Source organism: Pristiophorus japonicus, chromosome 3 (assembly GCF_044704955.1).
Source record: "Pristiophorus japonicus isolate sPriJap1 chromosome 3, sPriJap1.hap1, whole genome shotgun sequence".
In the NCBI taxonomy this organism is placed as follows: domain Eukaryota; kingdom Metazoa; phylum Chordata; class Chondrichthyes; family Pristiophoridae; genus Pristiophorus; species Pristiophorus japonicus.
Window position 1 is genome coordinate 72,721,326 of NC_091979.1, and position 20,769 is coordinate 72,742,094.

The following is a 20,769-nucleotide window of genomic DNA, read 5'->3' on the forward strand; positions in this document are numbered from 1 at the left end:
CCAAGGGATCCCACAACCCTTGGGAGCACCTGCATATAAGGAGGCCTCACAGGCTGGAGAGGCACTCTGAGATCTGCAATAAAGCACTACCGTCACACTTACTTTGAGCTTGCAGTATCTAGTCTGACTCTTTATCCAAGACAGAACAACTGACGATGAGATACAGATAACGAACTCCAACGCAACAATGCAGAGAACTGTGGGCATCCAGGAAAAATTTTTGGAGGGAGATGATTGGGAAACCTTCGGAGAGCGACTTGACCAATACTTCATGACCCACGAGCTGGAAGGAGAAGCAAACGCTTCCAAACGAAGGACGATCCTCCTCACGGTTTGCGGGGCATCAACATATGGCCTCATGAAAAACCTGCTCGCTCCAGCAAAACCCATAGACAAGTCGTACGATGAGTTGTGCACACTGGTCCGGGAGCATCTAAACCCGGAGGAAAGTGTTCTGATGGCGAGGTATTGGTTCTACATGTACAAGAGGTCTGAAGGCCAGGAAGTGGCAAGCTACGTCGCCGAGCTAAGGCGCCTTGCAAGACATTGTGAATTTGAAGGACACTTGGAGCATATGCTCAGGGATTTCTTTGTACTTGGCATTGGCCATGAAGTAATACTTCGCAAACTTTTGACTGTAGAGACCCCAACCTTGTGTAAAGCCATAGCGATAGCCCAGGCGTTCATGCCCACCAGTGACAATATCAAACAAATTTCCCAGCACACTAGGGCTGCTGCAAGTACTGTGAACAAAGTAACGTTGTTTTCGAATCGAAATGTACATGACAGGAATTACATGCCTGTAGCTGCACGTCCGCAGATGACTCAGAGTCCGCAATCAAGGGTGGTGAATACAAGGCCATTAACACCTTTTTGGCGCTGTGGGAGTAATCATCGATTCCATTCATGCTGCTTCAAAGGGTACGTTTGCAAGGGCTGTGGAACAATGGAAAACCTCCAACGTATGTGCAGGCGAGCTGCAAAACCTGCTAATCCTGCAAACCACCGTGTTGCAGAGGAGAACAGATCCACGGTGGATCATGACAAACCAGAGCCTCAAACTGAGGCGGTCGAGGTATATAGGGTGTACACATTTACCACAAAGTGTCCCCCGATAATGCTGAAGGTTGAATTAAATGGACTCCTGGTGTCCATGGAGCTGGATACGGATGCAAGACAGTCCATAATGAATAAAAAGACTTTCGATAAGTTGTGGTGCAACAAGGCTTCAAGGCCAGTCCTGACTCACATTCGTACCAAACTTAGAATGTACACAAAGGAACTGATTCCTATAATTGGCAGTGCTACCGTAAAGATCTCCTACGATGGAGTGGTGCACGATTTACCACTCTGGGTGGTACCGGGCAATGGCCCCACGCTGTTCGGCAGGAGCTGGCTGGGAAAGATACGCTGGAACTGGGATGACGTCCGAGCGCTTTCGTCCGCTGACAACACCTCATGTGCCCAAGTCCTAAGCAAGTTCCCCTCACTGTTCGAACCAGGCATCGGGAAGTTCCAAGGAGCAAACGTGCAGATCCATTTGATTCTGGGGGCGAGACCCATCCATCACAAGGCGAGAGCGGTACCTTACATGATGTGAGAGAGGGTGGAGATCCAGCTGGGCAGGCTGCAATGAGAGGGCATCATTTCGCCGATTGAATTCAATGAGTGGGCCAGTCCAATTGTTCCAGTCCTCAAGGGAGACGGCACAGTCAGAATCTGCGATGATTACAAAGTAACTATCAATCGTTTCTCACTGCAGGATCAATACCCGCTACCAAAGACAGATGACCTATTTGCGACGCTGGCGGGAGGGAAAACGTTCACGAAGCTGGACTTGGCCTCGGCCTACATGGCGCAGAAGCTGGAAGAATCTTCGAAAGGCCTCACCTGCATCAACACGCACAAAGATCTTTTCATTTACAACCGATGTCCGTTTGAGATTCGATTGGCCGCAGCGATATTCCAGAGGAACATGGAAAGCTTACTGAAGTCGGTCCCGCACACCATGGTCTTCCAGGACAACATCTTGGTTACAGGTTGGGACTGTCGAGCACCTGTAGAACCTGGAGGAGATTCTTAGTCGGCTCAATCGTGTGGGGCTCAGGTTAAAATGCTCGAAGTGCATTTTCCTGGCGCCTGAAGTGGAGTTCCTGGGGAGAAGAATCATGGCTGACGGCATCAAGCCCACCGATTCGAAGACAGAAACAATCAAGAACGCATCGAGACCACAGAACGTGATGGAGCTGCAGTCGTTTCTAAGACTCCTGAACTATTTTAGTCACTACTTACCGGATCTTAGCACATTGTTAGAACCCCTGCACTCTTTACTGCATAAGGGAGATGAATGGGTATGGGGTAAAAGCCAAGAAAATGCCTTTGAGAAAGCTAGGAAGCTGTTATGTTCAAACAAATTGCTTGTGTTATACAATCCATAAAAACATTTGGTGCTAGCATGTGATGCGTCGTCGTACGGGGTCGGGTGTGTATTGCAACAAGCTAATGAATTTTGGAAATTGCAACCGCTTGCTTATGCATCCAGAAGTCTGCCTAACATAGAAACATAGAAACTAGGTGCAGGAGTAAGCCATCCGGCCCTTCGAGCCTGCACCACTATTCAATAAGATCATGGCTGATTATTCCTTCAGTAGCCCGTTCCTGCTTTCTCTCCATACCCCTTGATCCCTTTAGCCACAAGGGCCATATCTAACTCCCTCTTGAATATATCCAATGAACTGGCATCAACAACTCTCTGCGCTAGGGAATTCCATAGGTTAACAACTCTCTGAGTGAAGAAGTTCCTCCTCATCTCAGTCCTAAATGGCTTACCCCTTATCCTAAGACTATGTCCCCTGGTTCTGGACTTCCCCAACAATGGGAACATTCTTCCTGCACCAAACCTGTCCAGTCCCGTCAGAATAAAATCGAGAGGGCCTACCGTATGATCGAAAAAGAAGCGTTAGCGTGTGTTTATGGGGTTAAGAAAATGCATCAATATCTGTTCGGGCTCAAATTTGAATTGAAAACTGACCATAAGCAGCTTATATCCCTCTTTTCTGAAAATAAGGGGATAAATATGAATGCATCGGCCCGCATCCAGAGATGGGCGCTCACATTTTTTTTTCCAAAAATATACTTTATTCATATAAAATTTTCACATAACATTGGAAAATTCTTCAGTACCTTGCAGTCAGCAATTCCATACAATTCATTTGGATGCTGACAGCAGTTCCATACAATGCACTAGCGTGCATTTCACGTTTTTTTTCCCGTTGCCAATCTTTCCAATTCTTTGTCAGATCACAAACGCCAGAGGTCACCTTGCACACATCAAGGATCACCCTGCGCCAATGCTCTTAGCCAAAAGGCCTAGAGCCCAAGCACCGTTCCTGGAAGTACTGCAATACCAGGTTCGTGCCATGGAGGTGGATGGGTCAGGCCCCCCACACACCTCCGTGGAGGTGGATGGGTCAAGCCACCCCACCCACCTCCTTTTTCCAAAAAGCATAGGAGAATCACCTTCCTGATCCAGGGAGAACCACGTTGGGGTCATGGTTACTCCCCTGTCAGGTCAGTTACGCATGATCTTAGCCAAAAGGCCGAGAAGCGCATTTCACGTTGTCCGCATACAACTACGCCATCCGCCACAGGCCAGGCACAGAAAACTGTCCTGATGCTCTCAGTAGGCTACCATTGTGCACCACCGGGGTGGAGATGGCACAGCCTGCAAATTTAGTTATGGTAATGGGAGCATTCGAGAGTGAGCAATTACCTGTTACCGCCCGACAGATTAGAACCTGGACGAGCCAGGACCCCTCACTGTCCTTCGTAAAAAACTGTGTGCTCCTCGGGAGTTGGTCTAGTGAACCGTTAGAGATGCAGGAAGAAATAAAGCCGTACCAGTGGTGCAAAAATGAAACGTCTATACATGCAGACTGCCTCCTATGGGGTAATCGGGTAGTTGTACCAAAAAGGGGCAGGGACACTTTCATTAGTGATCTCCACAGTACCCACCCAGGCATTGTAATGATGAAAGCGATAGCCAGATCCCATGTGTGGTGGCCCACTATCGATGCAGACTTAGAGTCCAGTGTGCACAAATGTAATACACGTTCCCAGTTAAGCAATGCACCCAGGGAGGCACCACTAAGTTTATGGCCTTGGCTGTCCAAACTGTGGTCTAGGGTTCATGTCGACTATGCAGGACCATTCTTGGGAAAAATGTTTTTATTGGTTGTAGATGCGTACTCCAAATGGATTGAATGTGTGATAATGTCGGCAAGCACATCCGCTGCCACCATTGAAAGCCTACAGGCCATGTTTGCCATGCACGGCCTGCCTGATATCATTGTAAGTGACAATGGGCCGTGCTTTACCAGTGCCGAATTCAAGGAATTCATGACCCGCAATGGGATCAAACATGTCACATCTGCCTCATTTAAGCCACCGTCCAATGGTCAAGCAGAACGAGCAGTTCAAACAATCAAGCAGAGCTTGAAAAGGGTAACTGAAGGCTCACTGCAGTCTCACTTATCCCGAGTCCTGCTTAGTTACCACACAAGACCCCACTCGCTCACCGGGGTCCCTCCCGCTGAACTGCTCATGAAAATGGCACTTAAGATAAGGCTCTCTTTAGTCCACCCTGATCTACACAAACAGGTAGAGAGCAGGCGGCTTCAACAGAATACATATCATGATCGCGCAAATGTGTCAATGTGAAATTGAAGTAAATGATCCTGTATTTATGTTGAACTATGGACAAGGTCCCAAGTTGATGTTGGCACTGTTTTGGCCAAAGAGGGGAGTAGGGTGTTTGTGGTCAAACTCGCAAATGGATTCACCTGCAGAAAACACTTGGACCAAACCAAACTCAGATTTACGGAACAACCCACAATAAACTCTACCTTTTTAGACCATCCAACACACACAGAAGTGGCAATCGATCCAACGATTGACCACAAAGCAGAACCCATCACCTGCAGCAGCCCAGCAAGGCTCACCACCCCCAGCAGTCCAGCAAGGCTAGCTGCGCAGCAGCCCAGCGAAGGCCCAACAAACGACTCACCAACACCAGCATTTGCACCAAGACGATCAACTAGTGAAAGGAAGGCCCCAGAATGACTCACATTGTAAATAGTTACACTATTGACTTTGTGGGGGAGTGTTGTTATGTATGTAAACCTGTAATTACCATTTCTAACCACCAGAGGGCTTATCCCCTGGAGTCCCAAGGGATCCCACAATCCCTTGGGAGCACCTGTATATAAGGAGGCCTCACAGGCTGGAGAGGCACTCTGAGATCTGCAATAAAGGACTACGGTCACACTTACTTTGAACTCTAATCTGACTCTTTATCCAAGACATAACAGTTAGAATTGACGATGTCTAATTAAGAGAAATAATTGGCAACAGATGAGATTTTTTTTAAACATTGAAGAAAGACATATTCTCTCTTTCACCTCCCTCTGTCTGTCTGTCTGTCTCTCTCTCTCTCTCTCTCAGACTCCAGTCTCTCTCTTTTTTATTCTACCCTTAGCTTTATATAATTTCTGAAGTATCTGTGAAGAGAAACAGAGTTAACGTTTCGGGTCAATGCTGCCTGACCTACTGAGATTTCTAGCATTTTCTGTTTTTATACCAGTGTACCTTGCTGGGTTGAATTTAGGGAATAGCTGAACTTGTGCCTGCCCACTGGTAATGTCTTTAACTCTGCTGCAAAACCTGGGGTCAGGATATTTTAAATACTTTGGATGGGTGCCTACACAGATACTGCTGCAAGTGGGCTGCCTGCCGAACCAGTGGGGAGGAGGCTTGCAGTGACATCTTGCTGCAGCAACGGTGGGCCTGTGTGGCCCTGGAGGCCTCCTAAAAAAGAACTTTTCAAAATGCGCTGTTGGCTTGTTCTGCCAGCTTTGGTGAGATAATAAATCATACAATTGATTACATTGCGATCTCGGCCCCTCTATCCTTAGCATCACTGGACCCCAGGGACTCACTCACAAGTGTCTCCAGTAACTGCTGTTGTTAAGGGAAGAAGTGAGGAATTACATCATATAACACATTCCCTCAGTTGTGGTTTTTGGAGAAGGCAGTTGACATAATCAAGGAAACTGGGAGTTGGCAGATGGCACCTGGGACCACGAGTATGAGCAAGAGAGGCTGTTAGTAATATCAGATTCAAAGATACAAAATAATATAAGGAATAGGAGCAGGAAGGGCCATACGGCCCATTGCACCTGGTCCAACATTCAATAACATCATGGTTGATCTTCTATTTTGACTCCACTTTCCTGCATTATCCCCATATCCCTTGATTCCCTTAGTGTCCAAAATCCTAGTGATCTCAGCGTTGATTATACAGCCCTCTGAGGTAGAGAATTCCAAAGGTTCACAACCCTCTGAGTGAAGACATTTCAGCTAAATCGCCGACCCCTTATCCTGTGACTTTGATCCCTAGTTCTAGATTCTCCAGCCAGGGGAAACAGACTCTCAGGCCACGATTTCCCCAAGCTCGGCAGGCCTGGAGTGGCCGGGGTCAGTGGCGGGTCCCGACCTCGCTGTTGGCTCCAGCCTGTTCTGTGAAATGATTTTACCGTGATTGGGCTTTACCATGACTGGGCCCACCCAGCATGTTTCCAGGCCAATTGAAGGAAGCGGGTCTCCCGGGCAGCAAAGTGCCTGGGTGCTGATGCCCTGTGTCCTGTGCAGCATCAGTTGATTGCGGAGAAGGTTGATGTTGTTGGTGCTGCTGGTGAGCCTGGTATTAGGCCTGATCATGGTGGAATTCTGAGGACCAAGGTGAGGTCACTAATACTAATGTAATCGATGGCAGGTGAACTTGAGATGACAGAAGTGATCTGTCAATGGTGAGTGAGGTTGTTCCAATGAGGTGACACTGGATAGAGAGTTTGCTCCAAACATTTGCAAGCTGCATAAAGCTCAATCTGTCTTCCAAATGCAGTAAGCAACAGCTTTTGATTGTGGAAAGTGAACAGCTGTGAGATGGGAGCTTTTGTAACACATTTGCAGCTGTCAAGTAAAGAAATGAATTCATGGTCACACAACTCCCGACGTTCTTACCTGACGTGATCCCCGAGCAACATAGACCCTGTGGACAACGTGGTAACATGGTATGGTGAGCTCAAAATACTGTTTAAAGGACTTAAAGTCACAATGACCTAAATTGCCTCCCCCACCACTGCATGTTGGGTCTGTTCAGCTCTGACAGACCCGACATCTGGGAAAATAGCGTAGCGGCGGGTTGACAGTGGGGTTTCCGACGCGCTGTCAAAATGTTGTTTTTCACACCCGACCCGCCATCGCTGACCCCTAAAAAATTTCCCCCTCAGCATCTACCCTGTCCAGCCCTTATATGTTTTAATGAGATCACCTCTCATTCTTCTAAACTCCAGAGAATATAGCCCCATTCTACTCAATCTCTCCTCATAGAACCATCCTCTCACCCCAGGAGTCAATCTAGAGAACTTTTGTTGCACCACTTCTAAACTTTACACAAAACTTCATATGTAGTTTCACCAAAGTCCTGTGCAATTGTAGCAGGACTTCCTTACTCTTTTACTCCAACCCCATTGCAATAAAGGCCAACACACTATTTGCCTTCCTAATTGCTTGCTGTACCTGCATTAACTTTCTGTGATTTGTGTACAAGCACTCGCAAATTCCTTTGCTCACCAACATTTACTAGTCTCTCATCTTTTAAAAAATATTCTGCTTTTCTATTCTTCCCACCAAAGTGGATAATTTAACATTTCCCCACATTATACTTCACCTTCCACCTTCTTGTCCACTCATTTAACCTGTTTATATCCCTTTGCAATCTCTTTCCATCCTCCTCACAACTTACTTTCCCACCTAGCTTTGTATCGTCAGCAAACTTGGATACATTGCACTCGGTCCCTTCATCTCAGTCATTGATATAGATTGTAAATAGCTGAGGCCTAAGCATTGATCCTAGTTACAACCTGCCAACCTGAAATTGAACCGTTTATTCCTACTCGCTCTGTTTTCTATCCATTAACTAATCCTCAATACAAGATAATATATTGCCTCTAAACCCATGAGCCCTCTTTTAGGACTGTGATGGTGAATTCAGACAGTAATATTTTATGGTAGCTGATGATGGCAGTTGTTAAACTGCCGGCATCCTTGTGGTGAAGCTCTATGCCTTGTGCATGGCAGTAGTATAAAAGAGTTTGCTGTGATGACTCAGGTCTAAGAGATTTTATGAGTAAGCTCATGATTACCAACTATGGTGACGGAGGGACAGACATTATCCTTGTAGATAATCATCAAATATTTCTATAAGCTTTGAAATTTCAGATTGAAATTCTTGAACATGTCCATTTTTTTCAAATCTAACTGTAGAATGCGTTGATTTGTACTCACTAAATGGCAGCCGTTTCTCTGATTGGTTTTCTATTATAACATGATATTTGCTGATTGGTCCCCTTGGAGGATAAGCCACACCCTGAAGTTCCTCTGGAATGTGTAACTGGAACCGCCCAGCCCAAGTTCTGACTGACTTTCCAATTTGTAATTTGATCCATTTTGATTTCAGAAGTCACAAAGGATAGATTTCCTCAAAAGCCACCAAGTTCCAGCCGAAGTCCCTTACCCCAGCACAAATGCTGCCTCTGCCAGCTGAACTCCCTTACCTCAACATATGTGCTGCCTTCACAGCCAAAGTCCATTACCCCCCCCCACCCCTGCCATAGATGGGGCATTGTATGCGGATTGTTAACAGGTTTATTGGGTATGAAGTGAATAGTGACAGTGTTGTGACTTCTGGATTTCATTGACCCCAACATCATCATCATCATCTTCATAGGCAGTTCTTTGAAATCGAGGAAGACTTGCTTCCACTCTAAAAATGAGTTCTCAGGTGACTGTACAGTCCAATATAGGAATTACAGTCTCTGTCACAGGTGGGAGAGACAGTCGTTGAAGAAAAGGGTGGGTGGGGAATCTGGTTTGCCACACGCTCCTTCTGCTGTCTGTGCTGGTTTTCTGCACGCTCTCCCCAACGAGAGTCAAGGTGCTCAGCGCTCTCCTGGATGCTCTTCCTCCACTTAGGGTGGTCTTTGGCCAGGGATTCCCAGGTGCCAGTGGGGATGTTGCACTTTATCAAGGAGACATTGAGGGTATCCTTGAAACATTTCCTCTAGCCACCTGGGGCTCGCTTGCCATGTAGGAGTCCCGAGTAGAGTGCTTGCTTTGGGAGTCTTGTATCGGGCATGCAGATAATGTGGCCCGCCCAATGGAGCTGGTTGAGTGTGGTCAGTGCTTCGATGCTGTGGGGATGTTGGCCTGATCGAGAACACTGATTGAGAACACTTAGGCAAGTTTGGCCAGCTGAGAGTTACTCCAGTTCTGCTTCGGTCAATGTATGTGGCCTCTGCAGAAAAACCTTCTGGAGAGTTAAAGAAATTGATGCAGATTCACAGCTTTGTTTTATTTTTTCCTCTGAGCCCCTCAACTTAATCTGGCAGCATAATGTTGTCAAGTGTTGATTGATTGCTCTGGGAACCAACAGGGAGAGAGCTCATAGGCCAGAGGGTCAAGGAAGCAGCATGTTCTGAAAGCAAGAGTGGTGCTTGAGGGGTAGATCCTGAGTCGGCCAGTCAGGTGGCGTCTTTCGGAGGCCCTTCGACCGGCGGCCCAAACTGTGGAGGCAAAAGCAGCTGGAGGAGCAGCGGTGGATCCGCTGTCGGGCACATGGCACGGGTAATGGCGGCGGTCAATCTGACTTCTACCATGACCCCAACAATGTCCCTTGTAATACACGCACCGAGCTTGCATGCACCAGGGCGTTGGAAGAACAGGATCCGTCTTCCCTGAGTTCCCTCTCTCCCCTCCGATCACCCACACCTGTGTCTCTCTCTTCCCCCCCCCACCCCCCGCCCCCCCCAGGCTCTCTTTCTCTCTCCAACTCCCCAAGCTCTCTCTTTCTCCCACCCCCCAAGGCTCTTTCTCCCCCAGACTCTCTCTCTCTCTCTCTCCCCCCCCCCCACCCCCAAGCTCTCTCGTCCCCCAGACTCTATCTCTCTTTCTCCCTCCCTCCAGGCTCTCTCTCTCTTCCCCCCTCCCCACCGCCCTTTCGGCCGTCGCCGCTGCTCCAGCCACCCCCCCCCCCCCCCTCTGCCGCCCACCGCTTCACTCCCCACCGCCCCTCTCCCCAGAGTTGGAGGGGTGTTCAGAGGCTCGGGGCTGCTGCCTGCTCTAGAGTGGAGGGAGGACGCAGAAAATGGTTAGTGGAAATTGTGCTGGGGCGGCGGCGGGGGTGGGGGACGGGGAGAGACAGAGTTGAAGGACACGTGCAGAAGTGAGTTAGGACAAATAGTCACTCCGATAATTTAACATTTCCCCACATTATACTTCACCTTCCACCTTCTTGTCCACTCATTTAACCTGTTTATATCCCTTTGCAACCTCTTTGCTTCCTCCTGACAACTTACTTTCCCACCTAGCTTTGTATCGTCAGCAAACTTGAATACATTGCACTCGGTCCCTTCATCTCAGTCATTGATATAGATTGTAAATAGCTGAGGCTCAAGCATTAATCCTAGTTACAACCTGCCAACCTGAAAATGAACCGTTTATTCCTACTCGCTCTGTTTTCTATCCATTAACTAATCCTCAATACAAGATAATATATTGCCTCTAAACCCATGAGCCCTCTTTTAGGACTGTGATGGTGAATTCAGACAGTAACATTTTATGGTAGCTGATGATGGCAATTGTTAAACTGCCGGCATCTTTGTGGTGAAGCTCTATGCCTTTGTGCTTGGCAGTAGTATAAAAGAGTTTGATGTTATGATTGAGGTGTAAAAGATTTTATGAGTATTCTCATGATTACCAACTATGGTGACTGAGGGATTGGCATTAACCTTGTAGATAATCGTCAAATATTTCTATAAGTTCTGAAAGCTCAGATTGAAATTCTTGAACAGGTCCATTTTTTTCAAACATAACTGACAAGGTTATACCTTACATGCAACAAAAGTATATACTGTAGAAGCAATATTTCTAAAGGCACTCTCAATCTTGCTTCTTTACTGAGTTGGCAAATTAAAAAGAACATGAATAATACTATTTTACGAAACAATGCAGAAAGCAGAACAATAGTCAGCTGTTGGATTTAACATAATACATAGCAGGACCCTACATTCATCTCACGTATATGGCATTACAGATGTGAATACATAGAACACTAAATAATGATTGTAAATTGCAGTCATCCAGCAGCGTGCGTTGTTCTAATGCCTCACTAGACTCAATTTGTTAGCACTCAAACTGAGAACATAATTCTGTGTCCACACACAGTACTCCCAGATAAACCAAGTAACTGCATCCCAACAACTGGTCCCAGTGGGTGTTCATTGCCATCCTCTTGTTCTCATTGCACAGCATGAATCTGGCTGATTAACTGCAGCTGCTGCACACAGCTTTTGTAGGTGCCTACAGGCACCTCTTGTGACAGCTCAAAGTAAAGTTCCAAGCTCAGGCATTTACAAAATTCGCGTAAAATATTGGAGGAGAAATTCAACTTACAGACACGTGTTTTTCTGCTGATAGACTTCTGAATTTCGCATTGCAATGTGCGCAGGCTACCGTGGCATTGTGTTAGATACCATATTTTAGTCATCCAGGGTGGCTTCTTAAATATGCAAATTGGAGTTCTACGCCAGTTGCAAGACCCCGAATGCAAAACTCGGGTACAAATATGTAGAGCTTGCACTGCGCATGCTCCACTAGTTGTACCAAAAGACTCAGGGACCTAATCAGCGATCCTTAAATGGACCAGAACATTTCTGGTTTTTATATTTGTGGGCCGAGGAGAAGCTGGAGTGGTCCTCCTGGGATATTAAAGAAGTCCGGCCTGCTGCTGGCATGTTGTAACCCCGCAGGCATCTCCTCCCCTGCCCAGACTTGAACTGCCGGACAGCATAGCATCGGAGCCAGTTGCCTTCCTGCCTTCCCAATCGGTGAGCTGAAGTGAGGCGCCCATATCGTGCCTGTAGCTCATTAGCGGAATTTCAATGAGGCCTGAAGCTGAATTTGGTGCAGGCATGAACCAATGTGCAGAGTTGTTGCTCCCATTTTGGGCACAAGTTAAATTTTTCAGCTATTCATTCTTCAGAAACATCAACGATATAACCTGTCTTGCTGAAGAAATGTTTCATACTGAGCACTTACACTTTTTGTCCATTTATCTCCTATATACCTGTGTTGATATTAAAGCCCTTACTTTAACTAAGCAGTAGTTCTTCAAAAATAACTTTGAATAATTATATAGCATCTTTTCACGTTACCCAGCACATAAACTAAATCCCCTCTGACAGCATCCAGCAGCTATGCAGAGACATAGCTTAGAAATGTTTGTTTTGAGCTATTTTTATATTTCTAAGTCCTGTTTTGTTCTATCTACATTTTATGGAAAACAGTTTTTAAACAAAATATTTTCAGGCTACGTTGCATTGTTCATCATTCATGGTGCCAACAAAAGCCAGCTTGCAACTTTCTAAGATCTGAAACTTGACATTATGGGGGTAATTTTAAATGTGGATGAAGGTGTAAAGTACACTACATGAAACCAATGGAAAGAAAAGGAAAATCAGGCAAATAAAGGACATCCAGTACGATATCGCCCAAAGTTAAAATTATCCGCTATAGGTGGAAGATCTGGGCTAGTGCGCCATGAACCTATTATCATTGGGGTAAGCCATCAATAGCATGTGATGTCACAATACAGTCCTGTTCTCTTCAAACTGGTACAGAAACCCCACAAAGATAGATTATACAGAAGTGAAATAATTCAGCAGATGAGATAGATTATTGTACTTCATGTAACTTTGAACAATCACTTCTGAAAGCAGTTCTCTTCAGTATCATTTGACCATGAGTCTGTGATGAAAAGTTTTACATAAGAAATGCACCCCATGGAATCGCTTATTAAGTGGCACAGTGAAGTAGGAAACTGAAGAACATGGGCCACCAGTCTGGTTCTATGTCTCTTTCTTGCTGATATCCAAGCTAGTTGAAAGGAAGATAATAGACCAGGTTTTGTGGTCAGAGGCGAACAAATGTCACTTGCCAGTCATTGCACTTACACATGCCCACAGAAATTGGCTGGAATATTATCAGCCCTGCGAGTGCAGGTTTGGAGGTGGGCCCTCTGTTGAAATGGCCGAGATTGACAGCAGGGCGGAATCCCAAAGTTTCGGCTCTGGCTGCGGTTCACAGACCCAACACCAAGCGGCGAAGTATTTAAAAATAATTTTACCAGGTACTTAACATTTTGTCAAGTTTTTCAGCAGCTTCCCGTTGCTCTGGCTTCACATCACGTAAGTGTGTCGGGCTCTCAATGACTCTCCATTGCTTTGACGAGTTGATAGCTGCAGAAGCGGTATAAAAACTACCATTTCACAGCTATTCACTTTCCAATCTCAGAGGCTGAAGCCTTCAGGATTTGGAAGATACTTTTGAGCTGTATCCAGTTTGGAAGTGTCTGCAGTGAACTCTCTATCTACTGTCACCTTCTTGGAGCAACCTCTCTCACCATTGATGGATCGGTTCTGTCATCTCAACTTCAGCTGCCAACTATTCCATCTGCATCAGTGCCCTTGAAAAAATTTCACCTTGGTCCTCAGAAAACTACCACGACCAGCCGCAACACCAACATCATTAAACACACCAGCATCACCACCAACAACACCAACCTACTCCACAATCACCTGATTCTGGACAGGACACAGGGCATCAGCACCCAACCACATCGCTGCCCGGGTCACCAGTGATGGCCTCACCATGGCCAGATTTACTTCACTTGACGCTGTGCACCCTGACTGCCAACCTGATGCCAGATTGGTACCGCCCCACACCAGCACCATAAAGCATACCTTGTAAAATTTCTAAACCTCTGGCATTAAATTGACAGCACGACCAATTATTTTAAAACAATTTGGAATAGTTTATTAAACACACACACATGTACATCTATCAGCATCTACTTAGTTACAACAGTTACAATGATGTTACAATAATGATTAGTAAAAAGGTATAAAAAGATATACATCACTTCCCTCTGGCAAAGCACATGGCCTGCTTCTTGATCTGTAGAGGAAGGTCCTGCTTTTGCCATTTGCGTCATAAAAGAGAGACCCAGCAATCTTTGGCTTAACTTTTTATATGCCTTAAGGCCATTATTTCTCAGAAAGCCTCAGGTATTATTTCCAGAGCAGTTCCTGATTGGCTTCTTCTCATACATGTATCTGTATGGAGGCCCGGTGACATTCCTTGATTAGGTTAATGGCTTTCCCGTTAACATCTTTTCTAGTTTGGTGAGTTTCAAATCCATGCTTCCTTTGTTCCTTGAGCTCTGCCCAGCCAGAGGAGACATGAACTTGGGGATGTTATGTCCGTAATGCACTTATGAATGACTCCATGAGGCAATGTATTGTACTCAAACTGTAGTGACCTTGGTCCTTTATTCGTAACTCCAGAATGAGGCACAAGCATGGTGAGCAGCCTTTTATACTGGGCCCTGCAAACCTATGCAGGTGAGCCTCAGGTCTCCCACCGCAGTGCCCTCTGATGGACAGCCTCTGCCACAAGGGCAGGAAACCCCAGTCTCCACCAGTTACACCCTCTAGTGGTGTCAGCATAGTATATACACAGTGTAAACCTTATTGAAAGTACATCAGGTGACAAGTCTCCATCTTATGCAATTATACAGCGACTATACAGCGACTATATCTATAGTCCGCATATATAACAGGAGAAGTTATCCATTTTGTTTCTTTCAAAACTGCAGCTTTTCCGTATAATCTACATTTTTAACATTTATAGATATACAGAATCAATGTTAACATTACTGTGCAGGGATCAGCGCTGGGACCCCAACTATTTACAATCTATATTAACGACTTGGAGGAAGGGACTGAGTGTAACGTAGCCAAGTTTGCTGATGATAGAAAGATGGGAGGAAAAGCAATGTGTGAGGAGGACACAAAAAATCTGCAAAAGGACATACGCAGGCTAAATGAGTGGGAAAAAATTTGGCAGATGGCGTATAATGTTGGAAAATGTGAGGTCATGCACTTTGGCAGAAAAAAATCAAAGAGCAAGTTATTATTTAAATGGAGAAAGATTGCAAAGTGCTGCAGTACAGCGGGACCTGGGGGTACTTGTGCATGAAACACAAAAGGTTAGTATGCAGGTACAGCAAGTGATCAGGAAGGCCAATGGAATCTTGGCTTTTATTGCAAAGGGGATGGAGTATAAAAGCAGGGAAGTCTTGCTAAGGGTATTGGTGAGGCCACACCTGGAATACTGCGTGCAGTTTTGGTTTCCATATTTGTGAACAGATATACTTGCTTTGGAAGCAGTTCAGAGAAGGTTCACAAGGTTTTCCGGAGATGAAGGGGTTGACTTATGAGGAAAGGTTGGGCCTCTACTCATTGGAATTCAGAAGAATGAGAGGTGATCTTATCAAAGCATATAAGATTATGAGGGGGCTTGACAGGGCGGATGCAGAGAGGATGTTTCCACTGATAGGGGAGACTTGAACTAGAGGGCATAGTCTTCGAATAAGGGGCCGCCCATTTAAAACTGAGATGAGGAGAAATTTCTTCTCTCAGAGAGTTATGGATCTGTGGAATTTGCTGCCTCAGAAAGCTGCGGAGGCTAGGACATTGAATAAATTTAAGATGATAAGGGAATAAGGGGTTATGGAGAGCGGGCAGGGAACAGGACCTGAGTCCATGATTGGATCAGCCATGATTGTATTAAATGGCGGAGCAGGCTCGAGGGATTTCCTCCACTTAGGGCAGTCTTTGGCCAGGGACTCCCAGGTGTCAGTGGGGATGTCGCACTTTATCAGGGAGGCACTGAGGGTGTCCTTGTAACGTTTCCTCCGCCCACCTTTGGCTTGTTTGCCGTGAAGGAGCTCCGAATAGAGCGCTTGCTTTCAGAGTCTCGTGCCTGGCATGCGGACAATGTGGCCTGTCCAGCAGAGCTGATCAAGTGTGGTCAGTGCTTCAATGCTGGGGATGTTGGCCTGCTCGAGAATGCTAATGTTGGTGCGTCTGTCCTCCCAGGGGATTTGTAGGATCTTGCGGAGACATTGTTGGTGGTATTTCTCCAGCGACTTGAGGTGTCTACTGTACATGGTTCATGTCTCTGACCCATACAGGAGGGCAGGTATTACTACAGCCCTGTAGACCATGAGCTTGGTGGCAGTTTTGAGGGCCTGGTCTTCGAGCACTCTTTTCCTTAGGCGGCCGAAGGCTGCATTGGCGCACTGGAGGCGGTGTTGAATATCGTCGTCAATGTCTGCTCTTGTTGGTAAGAGGCTCCTGAGGTATGGGAAATGGTCCACGTTGTCCAGGGCCACGCCGTGGATCTTCATGTCTGGGGAGTAGTACTTTGCAGCGAGGATAGGCTCATTATTTATTCTTACATCCTGCAATGACCAAGTCATTCCTTTCACACTCATCACTATTGCGGCGGATACCATTATGTCTCACCATTCACTACACTCACTAAACCACTTCCAAAGGTTGACACAAATCTGTCGGAATGCAAAGTGTTCAAAGTAAAGATTTCAATGTTTGACAACACATTAGCAGAAACTCTACATGAACATTGGCTAAAAGACACAATTGACTACCCTCGTGTGTTGGTAGTTCGTATGATTGGACAAGGATGAGGGCGAGTGTGAGTGATGGCTATTGAGATGGGGATGCAATAATGTAGATAGAGAAAGAGGGATGGGTGGGAATGCAAGGTAAGTTTGTGTGAGTAAGGATGTGCAGGAGTAGGGTAGGGAAGAGTGATGGGGATGTGATGAGTGGCACAGCAGGATGAGGCTGAGTGTGGCTTTGCAGTAACATTTCATGATCTACTGAGATCATTGAAAGATTTGCACCACTGTAGCCATCTCCTCTTATCGACATCCCTGCATGTGCTCTCTTAAACAATGTGCAACCAGGCTACGTAGGTGTCCTGGGGTGGTCTCTTCCACCCATTTGGAAGGGAAGAGAACCTCCCTGTGTGCTGTGACTCCCTCCATAAGCATCTGGGGGGAGTCATGGGAGAGGTTGGGTGCAGCCGTGCACCTCTGTGCAATGCAGTGCTGTCAGTGTTTGCAGAACCTCAATGCTGCAGAACACTAACAGAATAACTGTCAAAATCAATGTTGCCATGGTCCCTTCAAGGAAACCAACTGATGATGAGTTATCAAATTACGTCATCAGACCTGCTTCCTTTTATTTGGCCGGGAACCTCGCAGGCAGGTTTAATAAGCCCCATCAACAGAAGATTCTTCATATAATGCGGGCTGGAGTGAGGAACAGCTTCACCACCCGCCACTTACCCCGGCAGCTCTGGTCTCGCCACGGTTAGCGAGATCGCGGCCATTGTGTGGGCTTTTACACTGCAATTTGCGGTAATTAGAGAGTCAAAACAGTGTGGCGCCTGCTACGGGGATCTGGGACCTGTGTGCAAAGGACTAGCACTGGCGTGTTTCATAAACCAATAAGAATTATGAATCCTTACTAAGCCATGCAGAGTCTAAACCAGGAACTGTAAGTTAGTATATTTGATTAAATGTAAAGTCATGTACACTAAGCAAACTAAAGAGAGGGAAATAAAGGTGCGATTAAGAGAGAGAGAGATAAAAGAGTCAGAAAGAAAAAGTTTAAAAAGTTACTATTCTAATTTTAATATTTTTAAAAATCTCCAACAATAATTAAAATTTAAAGGAATGAGACTCCATACTTTTAAAAGTAAATTTTCAGTGCCAGAGAAGTTGTTTGGCAGTGATTAAGAGTTATCACGCTGTTAAAAACTCACTTGCACTTGAATGGACAAGCCCTAACTTTTTCTGGCCATGTTTAGTGGGTAAGTACCCCAACTTCATGCTGTTCAAAGTGCGCAAATGCAGAGTCTCTTGAGAAGATACCGTTAGAGCAAAGCTTGTGTAGGAGCAGGGAAACTCGAACAGCAACTTCCTAATTTCCGCGTTTAACTGCACTTGAGGACACAGGAAGTTGCTGTCTAATGGTGCAGCTATCAGCGCTCATCATTATTACTCCTTAATAATAATGAGCACTGATAGCCGCACCATTATTCTTACTGCAAAATCCAGAGCATTAATAAAGGGTAACTTTTACCATAATTCAAAACTGCCAATCAAAATAGATTTCAATGGTGTCCAGCTAGCTTGTCAGGATCACTTCTCAGGTATAAGTCAATCAAAACCAATCTTGTGCCATGGTGCTAGCCGGATTGAATAACAATCCACATCTCATTCAGGTCTAGTTAATGCCATGAGGCCTAAAATGTAGCTTAGCTTAGGAGATAGCTGGTTAAGCTGTCGAGCAAAGCAACTGGCCTGTATCCTGCAGACAGCATGACCCCCTCACATAACCTTTTGAATAATAAGAGGAACATTTGCATCTAACATAGTTCAAATTCAGACAAGTGACTCTCTTCTTTTCAAAAGTTACATTGTTTGAATAGTCAAGAATTTAAGGTGATTGGGCTAATAAAATTCCCAACAAGACAACATGATATATATTCCACGTATCCATGAACAAAGGCAGACTAACCCTCCCCAGCAAACACAGCCCATTTTTGAATGTTTACGGTACTGGGTATAGCTAAGATTTATATAGAAAGATCAAATACAGACTTTATTATGACAATTCCTTGGAACCATCATGTTATGTATTTAAACATTGTAACTGTGTAAGACATGCCACCAGAGGGCACAATTGTTGGAAGCCCAAGGGTCACCTGCACACCTCGTACAAGGGAGTATAAAAGGTTGTCTGCCATGCTGCTTAGGCACTCTGGAGTTGTATTAAAGAGACTAAGGTCACATCAATTTTAGCTCACAGTACTCAGTCCTGTGGAGTTCTTCCATACTTAACACATCACAGTTTGCTACTTACCTCTTAACCCTACAATTGTAAATAAAACAGAAATTATCCCTTAATTTAAAACTATATGAGTGATTATTTCTACCATTATTTAAAATAAATAGTTTAATTGCATTATCATGTACCATAATTGCCATAAAGGAACATAATACTATCTTTAAGTTTTATTTTGTGTGATTGCACATTTAACTTGTGATATTCAATTTTTGTAAAGATTGTTGCATTTATAATTTTGCTCCATAGTCAATACCAATACTGTTATCATTAGATAATATACTGTTCCATGTCCTACTCAACTTCCATTAGGTTAAATTGGATAGTGTTATGTGGTCTATAAATATCACCTGAAGAAATGCCAAAAACACCAGTTTCAAAATATGAATTGCTGATTCAGTAAAATAAAAAAAACAGATATTCTTTTTAAAGTTCTACTTGTGTTGCCAGCTGGGTTTAGGATGACTGTGACAATGAAATGTGAAATATCCTCTGGCTCCCTGCATTCCAAACCATCTGGAGATGCACCTTCCACCTGATGCATATGTATCTTTTATTTAACAACAAGCTATGATTACAAAATTGAATGGATGGTTTCTTGGCTAAACATAAACTGCAAGCTTATGAAAAGTACTAGGTGGACTGGATCTATTGGATTTTTAGATGCTTTTTTGCAATGTTTTACACATTAATGACAATGAGGTATTTAAGAGGTAAAAAGTAAAATATATACTTTACTAACAGTGGAATATGCATATATAAAGTGATAAGACCATGTAAATATATGCATATTCCTATGCCAATTGGCTTGACAATGTCTGTCTACAATAAAACTGATTTTATGTTTCACCCAATTGAAATTTAATCCAAATTGGAATGAAAGATATGAAAATGCTTCAGGTCACGCTGGTAATCACTTGATTTACAAATGATTGCAGACGTGACAAAATCAATTTCCTGTGGCAGAAGTAATCATAATTTGCATTATTTTATATTAATGGGTCATACCCCAAAACTTTCCCATTTGATTAGTGGATAATCCACAATGTCCTGGGGCAAGTAAGGGGATAAGGATTACTGTCCTTGATCGCTATTCAGTGACGTGTTTGTGTGTGTTTTTTTTAATTATTGTACTCCTATTGTTTCTGTAAGGGTCACATATGAAGTAAAGGCCATTTGATCATTCTAGTGTAGGGCTGCCATTACTTATGGAACTATATTGCTGGATTTGATAATACCATCAAAAATGGTGAATAAAGGGAAAAGAATTGGTGGAAGGAAAACAATCACTTCAATATATATCAACAGATTGTGTTGCATTTTTGAGTTTGTGCAATAGTAAAGCACCATATAATTTAACAACCTTACATTATGGAAATTAATTCAATATTATTGAATTCTGCAATTTTGTAGATAATGCACCCATAAAAGCTCTTCCCACCTCACCTCTGCTGGAGATATTTTTGGACTGACACAATGTAACCGCCCCCTTGCAGGATGGGCAGGAGAGAGTCGGTGGGGCCACAAATGTACCTGCTTCTGGTTTTACTGCAGCCAAGTAACTCACTCTGGAGAGGCAGGTCAGCGATGTTAATGTTAATGAGATGCGATCCTCAGATTTTGGCAGCCATTTAAATTTAACTGCTAAAGACCGGATTTCCCAGGGCTCAGGAAACTCAGCAGCTGAAGGGAGGTGTGAACTGCTGGATCCAGTAGGTAAGTGTTTTTCCAGCACTGCTTGTGGACCAGGAGGAGAAGGAGTGCTTTCCCCAACATCCGCCCACCCCCAGCCTCCCAAGCAAACCTGCCG

The 20,769-nt window shown here is 44.8% G+C and overlaps 1 pseudogene; it reads right to left on the reverse strand.

Annotated features, from left to right (window-relative positions):
- Positions 1 to 3,373: 3,373 nt before the first annotated feature.
- On the reverse strand, positions 3,374 to 3,611 carry LOC139260584 (U2 spliceosomal RNA; annotated as a pseudogene).
- Positions 3,612 to 20,769: the final 17,158 nt, after the last annotated feature.